We start from the raw sequence: 15,827 nt of genomic DNA, 5'->3' as shown, positions 1-15,827 counted from the left end.
CTAAGAAGCCTCAGTTATCACTTGCTCTTACCAGTGCTTTGCAGTCACCAGGAATGGTAGAAAGCAGCGGCTGGCCAGAGGGCTGGCAGAGGCGGGGCTGTTCTTTGTGCTTGTTTATATTCATTTTCTAGTCACAGCTCAAGTTGTTTCACTTTCTGCTGCTCAGGGAGACGAGGGCAATGTAAATGTGCTTGCTGTTGTTTAAGCCTCCCGGACAGTAAAAACAAAAGTGGCCGCACTGCCTTTCCCTAAATAACATCAGAAACCCCTTTGAGAGCTCGTTGAACAAGATTTACACATTTTAAAGAGTTTTGAAGTTAGAAGGGGTCCTAGGCCAGGCCCTCGGTACACATTAATGATGTGCCTACTGTGTGCCTTGCTCCAGCATGGTCACCCAGTGCTGGGTTACAGATCTGCATAGGGATAAGTTGCAGTCCCTCCTTCCCACACTCTGCCAAGTGTTACAGAGAGGTGTGGGCTAAGTGCTCATGCAGAGATGTGACAAGCCACTGTTGGGGGTCTGGAGGATGCCATAGCTTACTCACTGCCCAGGAACTGAGGAACTCAGCCATCAACTCACCCAGAGCCTCTCCAGCCTGCCTGAGGCTGAGAATCATGTGGGGCACCAGAGGAAAATAGAAATTCCCAGATCCCACTCAAAGGACCTGGATCAGAATCTCTAGAGCAAGGACACAGGAAGCTGTGCTTTAGAGCAAGCTGTTCATAGGTGTTATGAACTGAATTGTGTGCCTGTCTCCCCCATTCATATGTTCAAATCTCCCCCTAGTGTGATGGTATTGGGAGGTGAGGCCTTTGGGTGGTAATTAGGTTTAGAAGGGGGCATGAGGGTGGGGCTCTCATGATGGGATTAGTGCCCTTATAAGTAAAGACACCAGACACAGGCAACACAGAGATGACCACGTGAGCATAGAGCCAGAAGGCGGCTGTCTGCAAGCCAAGGAGATGGGCCTCAGGAGAATTCAAACCTGCTGACACCTTGATCTCAGACTTCCAGCCTCCAGAACCCACATAGTGAGAAGACAGTCATGTGCAAGCCAGGGGGAAGGCCCTCACCAGGTACCAAATCAGCCAGCACCTTGATCTTGGACTTCCAGCCCCCAGAACTGTGGGAAGTAAATTCCTGTTGTTTAAGCCACCCTGTTATGGCAGCCTGAGCTAACATATTGACTAATACAATATGACTCTCAGGATTATCCCAGTTGAGAACTGTGCGTGCAATCCAGCCCTCTCATTACAGGTGAGGGAACTAATACAGCAAGGTTAAAAACCTCATTCTATGTCCCCACACTAGTTAAAGGCCTAGATTCTCTAACTGCTAGACCAGTTCCCATTACACCCACTCAAAGTAGACAAGTAGTTTTCATCTGAATGCCAGCTCTGGCTGATGGTGGTGGCTGCCAAGAGGACTGTGTCAGGAAGGATTCTGAGGACAAGTCCAGGCTCAGCTGACCTTAGCACCATTGCTAGCCATCAGAACACAAGAAACATTATGTATTGGCGGGAAAGCTGGCACAGAGGATCCAGCTACCCAGGCTGAATAACGTGACAAGTGTCATGAGTGTCAGTCATTGAGGACAGTACAATTTGAAACGTGGTTCATGGGCCGGGAGCACCAGCATTGCCTGGGAGCTTATAAAAAACTTAAATGTTCAGGTCCCACCCAGACTACTGAATCAGAATCTCTGGGATTCAGATTCACAAACCTGTTCTTATATACCCATGCACACTACAGTTTAAGAAATCCTTGGGCACGGCGGCTCACGCCTGTAATCCCAGCACTTTGGGAGGCCCAGGCAGGCAGATTGCTTGAGCCCAGGAGCTCAAGATCAGCCTGGGCAAGATGAGGAAACCTGTGTATATAAAAAGTACAAAAAATTAGCACTGCATGGAGGCCCCTTCCTGTAGTCCCAGCTACTGGGAAGGCTGAGGTGGGAGGATCACTTGAGCCCAGGTGGTTGAGGCTGCAGTGAGCCATTATCACCCCGCTGCACTGCAGCCTGGTTGACAGAGCAAGACCCTGCCTCAGAAAAAAAAAAAAAAAAAAAAGCAACCCTGCTGTAGAAAATAAGGACAATAATATCAGTGTCTCCCCATGGTGACAAGTGTGTCCTCTGCCTGGCACCTCTGAAAGTTTGCTTCCCCTCTGGCTGCATGTGGAACAAATGGGACCCTTCAGAGATGTCCTGAGAATACCAGGATGTTTCTTCCAGCCCTCATCTCTCATAACCATTTTTAAAATGCCAGGGCTGTGTATTTTTAGTTCAGGACATCTGTATTTGCCAGCTCCAAGCCCGCCCCTTACCACGTGGCCAGCATTGTGCAACTACTACACATCTTTATGACAAACCCTTCCATTTTCTGTTAAGTAATGTGTTTGGAAGGCTGAGTGAATCAGAGACAGTAAGCATTTGATTGCTTACATTATTCTGGTTCAAACATGGCTCGCGGCCCGGGACTAATTTATTTATGTTGGTATGGTACATTTCTGTTTCCCTTGGGAATTTGCCAGCACCCCATCCCCTCTTCCAGCTGCTCTCCCTTGGCCCACCCACCCCTCTTGCCACTCTTGTTCCCGGTCTGCCTCTCCTGTGGGTGGAAAGTTTGTGAAGGATGCCCCATCAGCTGCCTCCAAGCCAGAGACTCCCCTCTCCTGCGTGGTTGGCTATTTCCCCGCCCACCCACAGCCTCAGGCCCAACAAGGCGGGTGGGACTTCTACCTCCTGGCAAGGTCAGCGTTTCCCACCAGGGGCTCACTTAACCCGGTGGATGCGGGTCTGGGGTCCTGCCAACGGGGCACTTGAGGAAAAGACAGACCGGGATCAAGACCACCTACCCTTTCTCTGGAGTCACCAGACCTACACACTAAATCTGCAGCGGGTTTTGCTCGCCATCACCCTGGGAGGTGGGAAGAGCAGCCCCCGACGACGTGAAAGAATCAATATCCTATTACAGGTCCCCGAGCCAGGCCCCCATTTGCAAAGGCAGCCTGTTGTGCATATGGGATGGAAACTGCATCCTGGCAAAACACAGAAAGTAAATATTTAAAGGGAAAAAAAGCGCACACAAGGAAACAAAATGCCTTGCGTTTCTGCTTCCACGGTCCGCCGCCAAGTCACCCCCGCCCTCGCCGGCTGGTGTGGAGTGTGCCATATGGTTTGGGACAGGGGATTAAACCCCTCCGTGGTTGTGAAAAACATCAGTCCATTTGGTCTGGCCTTTCTCTCCCTGCATTTGTTGTTCATTTGCGAGTTTCTCACACCCCTGGGCCGACTGCCGTCAGTGTTTACAGGTTTTAGATTGCTGGTGGGATGGAAATCACCAGCCACCCAGCGCCTGCAGCGGATGTCTCCAGGAGGAGGCTCACGGGCCCCTGAGGGGCGCTGCAGAACAGAGCCCGTGACATGCATGACACAGAGGAGCCCACTTTTTAACGCTTCAGTGATAAATATTTCCCCCAAAACTCGGAGCAAACATAAAGAAGGATTTAGTGTCGACCGTCTCCACCTTGGCCTCCTCCTGCAGTGCTGTCGAAGGGGCGTCCTGAAAGCCGGGGGCCTTGCCCGGAACAGGGAGGCCTGGGCTGCGGGCAGGGGAGGCACAAGCAGCTGGAGCACACTAGACCAGAGCCGGCCAGGACAGAGCCTGGCCCGATCTCCCTCGGAGGTAGAACTGGACCCCCCTGCGTGCTCAGGCTGAGGAGCAGGGTAATAAGTTGTCATAAGAAATGAATGAAAGTATTTCATGCAAGGCCTGACGCTTCCTCCCCCTGATTCTGAGATGGCAGTACAGCACCCATGTGTGATCTGGGGAGACAAGCGGAGATGCAAGGGAACGCTCTTCCCACAAAAGAAGCCCCGATAAGCATCTCCTGTGTGTCCAGATCAGGCTTCCAAGTTTTTCTTCCGTCGCAGTTTCCCACCAGCCCTCATTTTTTTTTTTTTTTTTTTTTTTGGCTTAGTGACATCACTAGAGACGGAGCCACATAGAGAAAATTCCCTTCCCTTCTCATTTCTCACTACGCTAAATCCGAGTCAGACAGGCTCTCTGTTTGATTTGGGCCCTGTCGCGCATTTGGTGGGTTGTGGGAGATTGCTTAGCAGCAGTCACAGGCTCCTTTCCGCTGCGGATCGATGGGTGGGCTAAGGAGCCAATAGATGTGTGTTCATCTTTGAAGAGAGAGGAAGGCACAATACAAAATCATCACATTTATTTTCTGCAGCTTCTAGCCTGGGTTCACAGAGAGGTGGTCACCCTTCTGATTTGGAAGTTTCCTGATATGGAGGTGGATGAACTATACTTTTTTATTGTAATAAATCATGCCTTGACCTTGAAGCAAAGGGCTTTAGGGACCTTAAGAAGTCATTTTTCCCCACCCCATCCCTGACTCCACCCTCACTTCTGGTCCTTTGAGTACTAACTTTCAGTTTAGACATTTATAGGACCTTTCTATGTGTCACAATATTTCTAGGGTGATTAACACATACCACAGTTGTTCATGAGCCCAGAAGTGACTGTTCACAGCTGCACCCTTGAATGCATCCGAGGAGAGGCGTGACCTCTACCCTATCCCATCACCATGAGCCAACCCCACAAACATGGCTACATAGGAACGGGACAATGTACCCCAAAATAAAGGAAGCCCCGGAGTGGGTATGAGGGATAATGAAGGAGAACTCAGAAGAAATGCCCCCAGGGCAGAGAGGGAAGCCCCACATTCATCACAGCTGGGAAGCAATGACCTCCCTGATGTCACAAGGGTCAAACAATCTTCACTGCAATACATATCAAATAGAAATGAAGCACTAAGTTTTTAGAAGTACTAACATTATTTTTAAAGCTATGAGTTCTTCTCAGAGTAGTTTTGACAAACCTCATAGGTTTTGATATGAAATATTTTTCTTTTCCTTAATTTCTAGATAATTTATCATTTCAAATTTGCCTTTTTAAATTTTAATAGGTATAGGTTGATCATCTCTAATCTGAAAATTCCAAATCCAAAATGCTCCAAAATCCAAAATTTTAGCATGGTTATACAAACTTGTAATCCCAGCTACTTGGGAGGCTGAAGTGGGAGAATGGCTTGAGCCCAGGAGGTCAAGGCTGCAGTGAGCTATGATTGTGCCACTGTACTCCAGCCTGGGCAACACAGCAAGACCTCAACTCAGAAAAATAAATCCACAATTTCTGGACACCGACATGATGCCACAAGTGGAAAATTCCACACATAAGTGCTTGACACAAACTTGGTTTCATGCACAAACTTATTTAAAATATTGCGTAGATTTACCTTCAGGCTATAAAGTGTATATAAAACATAAATGAATTTTGTGCTTAGACTTGGATCCAACTCCCAAGATATCTCATTATGTATATGCAATTATTTCAAAATCTGAAACACTTCTGATCCGAAGCATTTTGGGTAAGAGCTACTTAGCCTTTTCTACCAGGTCATTTTTCCAAAGCACATAACAGTTCACACTCGACCAGCATCTGGTGAGACATCACTGTCCTCTCACTTTTACTAGCACAAAACATCATCAGTATTTTTAGTATTTTTATTTTTTGCCAACCTGATTGGCAAACAATTGAGTCTCATTATTGTTGTAATAAACATTCTCTGCAGTACTAGTGATGTTGGGCATACATTTAAATGTTTGACAATCATTTTCATTTCAACTTCAGCGAATTACCTAATTTCCAACTTTTTCCTGCTTAATGAGAATTCTCAGAGGTTCTCAATATTAGAGATATTAATCCTCTGTCATGTGTTTCAAATATTTTCTCTAGTCTCATCATGTCTGTCAATATTTTTGTGTTGTCTTTTGCCATGCAAAATGATCAGATTTTTTATATAGTCAGATTTGTCAGACTTTTCCCTTAAGACTTTTTGGTTTTCTGTCTTGCTTTTTTTTTTTTTTTTTTTTTTTTTTTTTTTTTGAGACAGAGTCTCATACTGTTGCCCGGCTGGAGTGCAATGGCACGATCTTGGCTCACTGCAACCTACGCCTCCTGGGTTCAAGCAATTCTCCTGCTTCAGCCTCCTGAGTAGCTGAGATTACAGGTGCCTGCTACCACGCCCAGCTAATTTTTCGTATTTTTAGTAAAGACAGGGTTTCACTATGTTGGCCAGGCCAGTCTCGAACCCCTGACCTTGTGGTCAGCCCGCCTCAGCCTCCCAAAGTGCTGGGATTACAGGCATGAGCCACCGCGCCCAGCCCTGTGTTGCTTTAAAAGGCTTCCCCTCCTAGAGGTTAAACAATATCTTAAATCCCTGATTAGAATTGCTCTAATCAAGTGTCACTTTAGAGAGTTTTATATTATGACATTGTCTTTCTCTATAGCAAGGTCAGCAAACTATGGCCCATGAGCCAACTCTAGCCCATCACCAGTTTTCACAAAGTTTTATTGCAACACAGCACACTCATTCATTTACATATTGTCAATGGCTGCTTCTGCCTGGCAGAGCTGAGTAGTTGTCATAGAGACCCTATGGCTTGCATAGCTTAAAATAGTTTTCATCTGGCTCTTTACAGAACAATTCAGCCAACCTTTGCTATGTGCAAGGTTATGAATGTCTCCAAGGTCTTTTGACTGTCTCTTTATTTCTTCACATCTTATTTTAGCTCTTTCAAGAATGTTTTTATCATTTTTCCTCATTTTAAAAGGGGGATAATGATAGTACCTATCTTATTGTTGAAAGATTAGTTAAGATAATTACCATAAAATGCCTAGCACAGTGCCCTGGTTCTCAAAAATAACAGCCATTGTTTTATGCTGGGACAAAGAGCAATAGACAATAAGACATAATTCTTGTTATGCTGAATGTCTTAATCACTGTAGATTTTCTTTATTTTTAAATCATCAGCTGGCTTATTAGAATTACTTTTCTGGATTATAAATTGTATACATTCTAGAGATTTTGGAACATTTGTTCTAGAGATTTTGGAAAAGAAATAAAGTAGGAAAATTACAACTAAAACTAAAATCTCCCCCGATTCCTCCACCCAGAGAAACCAGTGCTACTATGTTGATGTATATGTAGTGTGGTTTGTTTCAGGAGGCATGTATGCATACATGCGATGTGTGTTAACAGCTCCATAGTATTTGGGTACCAGAGACATCACGTTTCTTCTTCTAAATCATATCTAAACCTGGCTGAGCCTGATAAGGCCGGTGTCAGCTATTCTGCGGCTCCATCCTATGCCTTCTATTGGATCCATTCAGAACCCTGGGCTATCATGCTTCTGGGGAAAGGGGCTGACATGGTCCCTGCTGCAGGATGGTCACTGCTATTACAGTGGTACCATCACGTAAAGGCTCTGCAGCCACTGGACAGCAGTCCTTCACCATCTGTAGACAGCCCACCCAAGATGGCATGAGGACCCCTCAAAGCAGAGGTCACCCCTCTGCTGACTGTTGACTGAGCCCCAAAGACCTTTGCTGCTATTCCAAAGCCACAGCATAATTACTCACCCCAGCACCCACTATCTGGGGTCATGCCTCCTCTCCACCCTGTGTGAGCACAAGACTTCTGTCCTCTCACCAGTCTTGGGGTGTCTGTCCACCCATCGTCTCCCAGTGGGGCACTCGGTCCCCGCAACTCTGGAAGCACAAAGTTCCTCCTAGTTTCTCATCATAGGACTGAGCTCTCCTAAGCAGAGACCCACACAGTCCCTGGAACATTTTTTTTAAAGACTGTTAAATTTTAATCCCCCCTCAGCAGAGGAGCCCCATCTCGAGAGAAAAAAAGGAGATACTTCTTTTTCCCTCGGTATGTCCATGCAAATAAAACAAAATTTAAAAGACACTACTAGTTTACAATTTGAGAGGATACGCTAACATTGTTTTACAGCCTGCTGTTATGTGATCTTAATATTGGATGTGACCAATAATTGTGAGATCCCATAGATTCTCATCATATCTAATCAGTGTCACAACAGTGATATGAACAAGGCAAGACCTGTCATTTAACTTGATAATTAATACCTGATTATTCACTTTCAGGTCCAGGTAAGCATTCTGAATAGAACATTGAAGAAATCTCCTTTTGTGTTTTGTTTGCTTTGTTTTGTTTTGTTTTTGCTTTTTTTGAGACAGGGCCTCACACTGTCACCCAGGCTGGAGTGCAGTGGCATGATCACAGCTCACTGCAGCCTCAACTTCTGGGCTCAAGCCATCCTCGCACCTCAGCCTCCCAAGCAGCTGGGACTACAGATGTGGTTAATTTTTTATTTTTGTGGAGATGGGGTCTCACTATGTTGCCCAGGCTGATCTTGAACTCCTGGACTCAAATGATCCTCCTGCCTCAGCCTCCCGAGTGCTGGGCTTTTAGGCATGAGCCACCACACCCAGCCTCCTTGTGTGTTTTAGTATTAAATTCTTCAGCCAGTTGATAAATAAATAAATTATTACCAATAAGAGTAGTTACATGCAGAAATAAATATAGTTTGTGAAAACCATTCATCTCACGTAAAAATTATTAACAACTTTCCAATCATTAAGTAGGGAAATACGTCACTAATACAAATATTAAGAAAGAGTGTTAGCTAAGTAACTTTAGAAAGAACTCCGTTTCCTTTTAATGCCAATAATCATTTATAAAAATTTCGGGCTTTTTGCGTTCTCTTTCCCTCTCCCAACACGGCGGCCTCAGCAAAAAAGAAGAATAAGAAGGGGAAGACTATCTCCCTAACAGACTTTCTGGCTGAGGATGGGGGTACTGGTGGAGGAAGGACCTATGTTTCCAAACCAGTCAGCTGAGCTGATGAAACGGATGACCTGGAAGGAGATGTTTCGACAACTTGGCACAGTAACGATGACGATGTGTATAGGGCGCCTCCAATTGACTGTTCCATCCTTCCCACTGCTCCACGGGCTGCTCGGGAACCCAATATCGACGGGAGCCGTCTTCCCAAATCGCCACCCTACACTGCTTTTCTAGGAAACCTACCCTATGATGTTACAGAAGAGTCAATTAAGGAATTCTTTCAAGGATTAAATATCAGTGCAGTGCGTTTACCATGTGAACCCAGCAATCCAGTGAGGTTGAAAGGTTTTGGTTATGCTGAATTTGAGGACCTGGATTCCCTGCTCAGTGCCCTGAGTCTCAAGGAAGAGTCTCTAGGTAACAGGAGAATTCTAGTGGACGCTGCTGATCAAGCACAGGATAAAGACAGGGATGATTGTTCTTTTGGCCGTGATAGAAATCGGGATTCTGACAAAACAGGTACAGACTGGAGGGCTCGTCCTGCTACAGACAGCTTTGATGACTACCCACCTAGAAGAGGTGATGATAGCTTTGGAGACGAGTATCGAGATCGTTATGATTCAGACCGGTATCGGGATGGGTATCGGGATGGGTATCGGGATGGCCAACGCCGGGATATGGATCCATATGGTGGCCGGGATCGCTATGATGACCGAGGCAGCAGAGACTATGATAGAGGCTATGATTCCCGGATAGGCAGTGGCAGAAGAGCATTTGGCAGTGGGTATTGCAGGGATGATGACTCAGAGGAGGCGGGGACCACTATGAAGACCGATATGACAGACGGGATTATCGGTCTTGGAGCTCCAGAGATGATTACTCTCTGGATGATTATAGGCGTGATGGTAGAGGTCCCCCCCAAAGACCCAAACTGAATCTAAAGCCTCGGAGTACTCCTAAGGAAGATGATTCCTCTGCTAGTACCTCCCAGTCCACTCGAGCTGCTTCTATCTTTGCAGGGGCAAAGCCCGTTGACACAGCTGCTAGAGAAAGAGAAGTAGAAGAACGGCTAGAGAAGGAACAAGAGAAGTTGCAGCATCAGCTGGATGAGCCAAAACTAGAACGACGGCCTCCGGAGAGACACCCAAGCTGGCGAAGTGAAGAAACTCAGGAACGGGAACGGTCGAGGACAGGAAGTGAGTCATCACAGACTGGGACCTCCACCACATCTGGCAGAAGTAAGTCAGCCCAGGATGCACGAAGGAGAGAGAGTGAGAAGTCTCTAGAAAATGAAACACTCAATAAGGAGGAAGATTGCCACTCTCCAACTTCTAAACCTCCCAAACCTGATCAGCCCCTAAAGGTAATGCCAGCCCCTTCACCAAAGGAGAATGCTTGGGTGAAGCGAAGTTCTAACCCTCCTGCTCGATCTCAGAGCTCAGACACAGAGCAGCAATCCCCTACAAGTGGTGGGGGAAAAGTAGCTCCAGCTCAACCATCTGAGGAAGGACCAGCAAGGAAAGATGAAAACAAAGTAGATGGGATGAATGTCCCAAAAGGCCAAACTGGGAACTCTAGCCGTGGTCCAGGAGATGGAGGGAACAAAGACCACTGGAAGGAGTCAGATAGGAAAGATGGCAAAAAGGATCAAGACTCCAGATCTGCACCTGAGCCAAAGAAACCTGAGGAAAATCCAGCTTCCAAGTTCAGTTCTGCAAGCAAGTATGCTGCTCTCTCTGTTGATGGTGAAGATGAAAACGAGGGAGAAGATTATGCCGAATAGACCTCTACATCCTGTGCTTTTCTCCTAGTTTCTCTCCACCCTGGAACATTCGAGAGCAAATCAAAACCTCTATCCAGACAAGACAAAATAAAACTCACCATCTCCTGAAAAAAAAAAAAATTCAGTAATACGGAGGAAAATAATCACTAGATTATACTATAATTCTAATATTTGATGAATTATTTGAATGGGTGCATTGATAATATTAACTTAAACAAACTTTAAGATCTACATTTAATTTTCGGTTCCTTAATTTCACATAGGCCATTGGTCTTTCAAGAAAATATTCTGCTTAGATCAAGCTTTTCCAACCCACAGCCCGCAGGTTGCATGTGGCCCAGGACGGCTTTGAAAGTGGTGCAACACAAATTTGTAAACTTTCTTAAAACATTATGAGATTTGTTTATGATTTTTTTAAGCTCATCAGCTATCATTAGTGTTAGAGTATTTTATATGTGGCCCAAGACAATTCTCCTTCCAATGTGGCCCAAGGAAGCCAAAAGATTGGACACCCCTGATTTAGATATTCTTATCTATAAATGGCAAGCAGCATATCATCTTTGTCACCTCAAAATTTCATAAGGAGGAAAATAAGTCTAAAATAATCGCAACAGATACCTGGAAAATTATGATTGATCCAGTTATAACACAGGGTATAAAAGGATGAAGAGGTACTCAGGAAAAACGTGGCACCCACAGTGTACATTTTCACTAGCCAAATTCAAAACAATAGAATTCACATGAATTCTTTCAAAACACATTTCAGTTCTGTGGAAACCAAATGTTTGAACAAAAAGCTTCTCAAAATGTTACCCACTGACAACTGTATTCAGTGGATGAAGACAAAGAACTTTTGTAATTTACTCAAGTGATTAGGTACAAAGTTCTTTCCAGAAACCACGTTATCGAAATGCTTTCTTCCTGCATGACATGCTGCTGCATGCACAAAGTTTAATGGTGTTATTAAATGTGCTGCTTTTGTATTCTTTCCATCAGTTTGACAGCCTGGTGGATTAATGGTGAGGCTGAGTGCGCTCATCTTTATTTTGCTGCCAAGAGGCTTTGGTTCTTCCCAGTAAAAGGAATCTTATTGGAGAAATATTTATGAAATGAAAAGTCCATCAAGTAAAGTGTTGGGCAATTGTCTCCAGCAATGGAACAAACATGGTGATGGCTACAAGTGACTTGGTAATCACAAGCGTCCTATGGTTTGTTCACACTCTTCAGCTGTGTGTTGAGAAAGCAATTATGGCACAGAATTGCTGCCTGTAATCTCCAGCAAGTGGGCTGCTTTCATCATTCTTTTTTATCCAAAGATAAACTACATGACATAGAAGAGATTTTGGAACCGCCTTATCATGTAATTTTACAAAATGTTCCAATAAACTGGAACAGTAGCTATTCCGTGTTCAAAGGCTGCTTGAAGAACAAAAAAAGTCTTAAAATTGTACCATGTGGGAAGCAATGCCAATTTGGCATAAGATTGCTTGCAGAGAACGCAGCTCATTTGCTGGACTGTGCTGAAGAAGTGACCTACTCCATGGACTTTGGGAGGCAAGCACTTATTTTCTTCTTCAGCCTGCTTTAGACCCTCCTATTTTCCTAGCGGGAAAGGTGCTGGGATTAACTTGCTTGCAAGGAGTGCTGAGGAGCATGGACATTTAGAGACACAGTGTTAGCTTAAAAGCCTATTCCAGTGCTCCACTGTTAATTTTTAGATCCAACACTTGAGGGCAATTTTTTCCTCAAATGCATGCAAATTATTGGAAATGAAGATGACTGAGGAAAGGCAGCAATCTGAAGCCTGCTGCTGAAGCGTCCAGAAGGCTCCTCGAGCAGAGCACGCAGCTTCTGTTTCCGGGGCTGCTGCATTTCCTGCAACCACCTTCAAGTCCAGGTGGTAGGGAAAGGAGAACACTTGATGTTAGCAATTGCAATAGTCCCCCGTTATCTGCGGGAACAATCCAAGACCCCCTATGGATGCCTGAAACCGCAGATAGTATGGACCCTACATATACAACACAGGTTGTCAGACAGCACGGGTGGTTCACGTTCCCACTTGAAAACGTTTGAAGCGTGAAACCATTTGTTTCTCCCCAGTGGGACCCTTCCTGACACCAGGACAGACTTGGCCTCTTGGGTTAGTGTCCCTGTGATACCGATCCTTCTGCGGGGATGTTTATCTAGCCCTCACCAGACCCTTGCAGTAATACCTGGACTCTTTTAACGAAACCAGGACCAAAAATACAGTGTTCGAGGGGTGAGAACTCAGGTATACAGACGAACAACTGTACTACATTTTTCCTTGTACATAAATACCTATGAAAAAGCTTAACTTATGAATTAAGGCTAAGACACTAAGAGATTAACAACAGTACCTAATAATAAAATAGAACAATGATAAAAATATCTGTAATATAAGTTATGTAAATGTGGTCTCTCTCTCTCTCCCAAAGTATCTTATTGTACTGTACTCACCGGTTTTCAGACCACAGTTGACTGTGGGTAACTGAAACGGCTGAAAGCAAAACCACAGCTAGGGAGACTACTGTGTCTATGTTTAGAGCAGCGTTTCTCTACTGTGGTTGGCACTATTGACATTTTGGACTAGGTGGTTCTTTGTTGTAAGGGGCTGAGTGTCCTGTGCATCATAAAAAGCTAGCAGCACCCTTGACCTCAACCCAGTAGATGTTGGTCCCAACACTCCCCCAATTTCCAGACATTGCCTAATGTCACCTGGGGGGGGGCAGAATCACCCCTAGAACCACTGGCTTAAAGGAAGGAAAGCTGACTCACATGCTACATTTACTTCTTACACCGTAACCCGCCGTGGCACCCGTCCCATTGATCTGCTTCAGGCACCAGCATCTTCTGCGGAATCTGGTGCCGACTAAGCTAGCTACCAAAGCATATTGTACGGCCCCACTGGTTTCTTGGAAATGGACTTTTGTTTCCACTGCAGATCTGAAAACAGTGACCACAGGAGCACCCTGCCCGGTGACGGTGCTGAGAGGTCACTGTCATCACACTATAATATTAAGCTTTAAAATGTCACTGCTGGGTACAAACATCTGGTCTGATAGAGGAAATAAGACCTGCTGTTTGATAGATCAGTAGGGTGACTACAGTCCACAATAATCTAGATACATTTCCATATAGCTAGAAGAGACTAATTCAAATGTTTCTGGCATCAAGGAAAAATACATATTTAAGGCATGGATATTCCAAGTACACTGATTCAATCTGTATGAATTACACAAATATATAAAATTACCACTTGTATCCCCAAAATATGCATGTCTTATGCATCAATTTAAAAACAAAAAATCAGATACAATTTTAACTACTAAAGTTCTTAAATGAAAATTGAAACATGATTTAAATTCTTAAATAAGGCCAGGTGCAGTGGCTCAAGGCTGTAATCCCTACCCTTTGGGAGGCCCAGGGTGGATCACTAGGTCAGGAGTTCGAGACCAGGCTGGCCAACATGGTGAAATCCCATTTCTACTAAAATACAAAAATTAGCTGGACATGGTGGTGCACGCCTGTAATCCCAGCTACTCATGAGGCTGAGGCAGGAGACTCGCTTGAACCCGGGGGGTGGGGGCTGCGGTGAGCCAAGATCATGCCACTGCACTCCAGCCTAGGCAACAGGGCAACACTCTGTCTAAAAAAACAAAACAAACAAAACAAAAAAAATTCTTAAATGAAATTTCAGATGTATCCATGAAACCCAGAAGTTCTAAGCTGGCAATATTTGTCTTTGATCAAATATCAGTTTATACACTTGTACATTCGACATTGGGTCACACTGCGTATTTTGAGCACACGTCTGAGAAGAATATTCCCAAAGCATGGTCAGAGCACAGCAGGCACTCCAGTAGGGTGCTCAGTGGTATTTGTTGAACAAATGATTAATCAGCCAATCCTATATTGCTGAGCATTTAAGTTGTTTGCAATCTTTGGTCTTATACAGTATCTTGCAATGAGCTTTCTTAATTAGAAAGCAACCCTATTTAATAATCCCCTTCAAAAATGTTTTAAGTGGTAGAATTACGACATCAAAAGGTCTGAAAGTTTTTGTGGTTTTTTATACCTATTATTGTGTCTTCCAGAAAATCCTAGTTATATAATCAGCAATGAATTAATGTTTTTCCCCCACACTCTTGTCAGACCCTGGGTATTTTTTCAAAGGTCTCTGCCAATGTCATAGGGAAACACTGTATCTTCTTTTTATCATTTTGCATTTCTTTGGTTTGTGAATAAATAACAAAAATTGCACAGGGTCATAATGACCATTCATCACTAATTCTTCAGTTGAGCCCCTGGTGAAGTAATTGGGCTGCAGGTAGGAGGCATGAGGTATGAACCATACTGAACTTTAAAGTTTAGAGTGACACTTGGCACGGTGAGACCCTCACACTATAAGGGATGGGAACTGAGATTCTCAGGAGCTTTAAAGTTTAGAGCCACACCGCCGGGCGCGGTGGCTCATGCCTGTAATCCCAGCACTTTGGGAGGCCTAGGCAGGCAAATCACGAGATCAGGAGATTGAGACCATCCTGGCCAACATGGTGAAACTCCGTCTCTACTAAAATACAAAAAATTAGCCAGGCGTGGTGGCTTGTGCCTATAGTCCCAGCTACTCGGGTGGCTGAGGCAGGGGAATCGCTTGAACATGGAGGCGGAGGTTGCAGTGAGCCAAGATGGTGTCATTGCACTCCAGCCTGGTGACAGAGCAAGACTCTGTCTCAAAAACAAAACAAAACAAAAAAACTTTAGAATCATACTTGGCATGGTGAAACTCTCACACTATGAGAGGTGGGAATTGAGATTCTGAGGGGCTTTAAAGTTTAGAATAACACTTGGCATGGTGAGACTCTCACACTATGAGTGGGAGGGAACTGAGATTCTCAGGAGCTTTGAAGTTTAGAAGCACACCTGGAATGGTGAGACCCTCACACTATGAGGGGGTGGGAACCAAGATTCTTCGGGGAACAGCAGCTGCTCAGTCCCCACATACAAGTTTGTTGAGTGCAAGATGAATAAACACAGAGACTTTCAAGTTGCCTTGATTGAACGGGACAGGTAAACACGCGGGAACTGCCCACGTTTTTGACTTTGTCTCTTCCCTAGCTCTTCCCTTGCCCACTATGGAGAGTCAAATTTGCAAGCTGTGACCATACCCCTGATGTGACTGATCTGTGACACTCACAGAGCTGCCGCTGGGGGTCATGGATACCATGCTTCCCCATTTGTTCTTTGACACAGTCTTGCCGGGTAGGCAACAACTCTGTGCCGCACAGGCCCGAGGTC

The 15,827-nt window shown here is 44.9% G+C and overlaps 1 pseudogene; it reads left to right on the top strand.

The window, feature by feature from the left end:
* Positions 1 to 8,625: 8,625 nt before the first annotated feature.
* Positions 8,626 to 12,918, top strand: LOC746660 (eukaryotic translation initiation factor 4B-like; annotated as a pseudogene).
* Positions 12,919 to 15,827: the final 2,909 nt, after the last annotated feature.

Source organism: Pan troglodytes, chromosome 11 (genome assembly GCF_028858775.2).
Source record: "Pan troglodytes isolate AG18354 chromosome 11, NHGRI_mPanTro3-v2.0_pri, whole genome shotgun sequence".
NCBI lineage: Eukaryota > Metazoa > Chordata > Mammalia > Primates > Hominidae > Pan > Pan troglodytes.
Note: the sequence above shows the minus strand (reverse complement) of the source record. Positions and strands in the feature narration are given on the sequence as shown.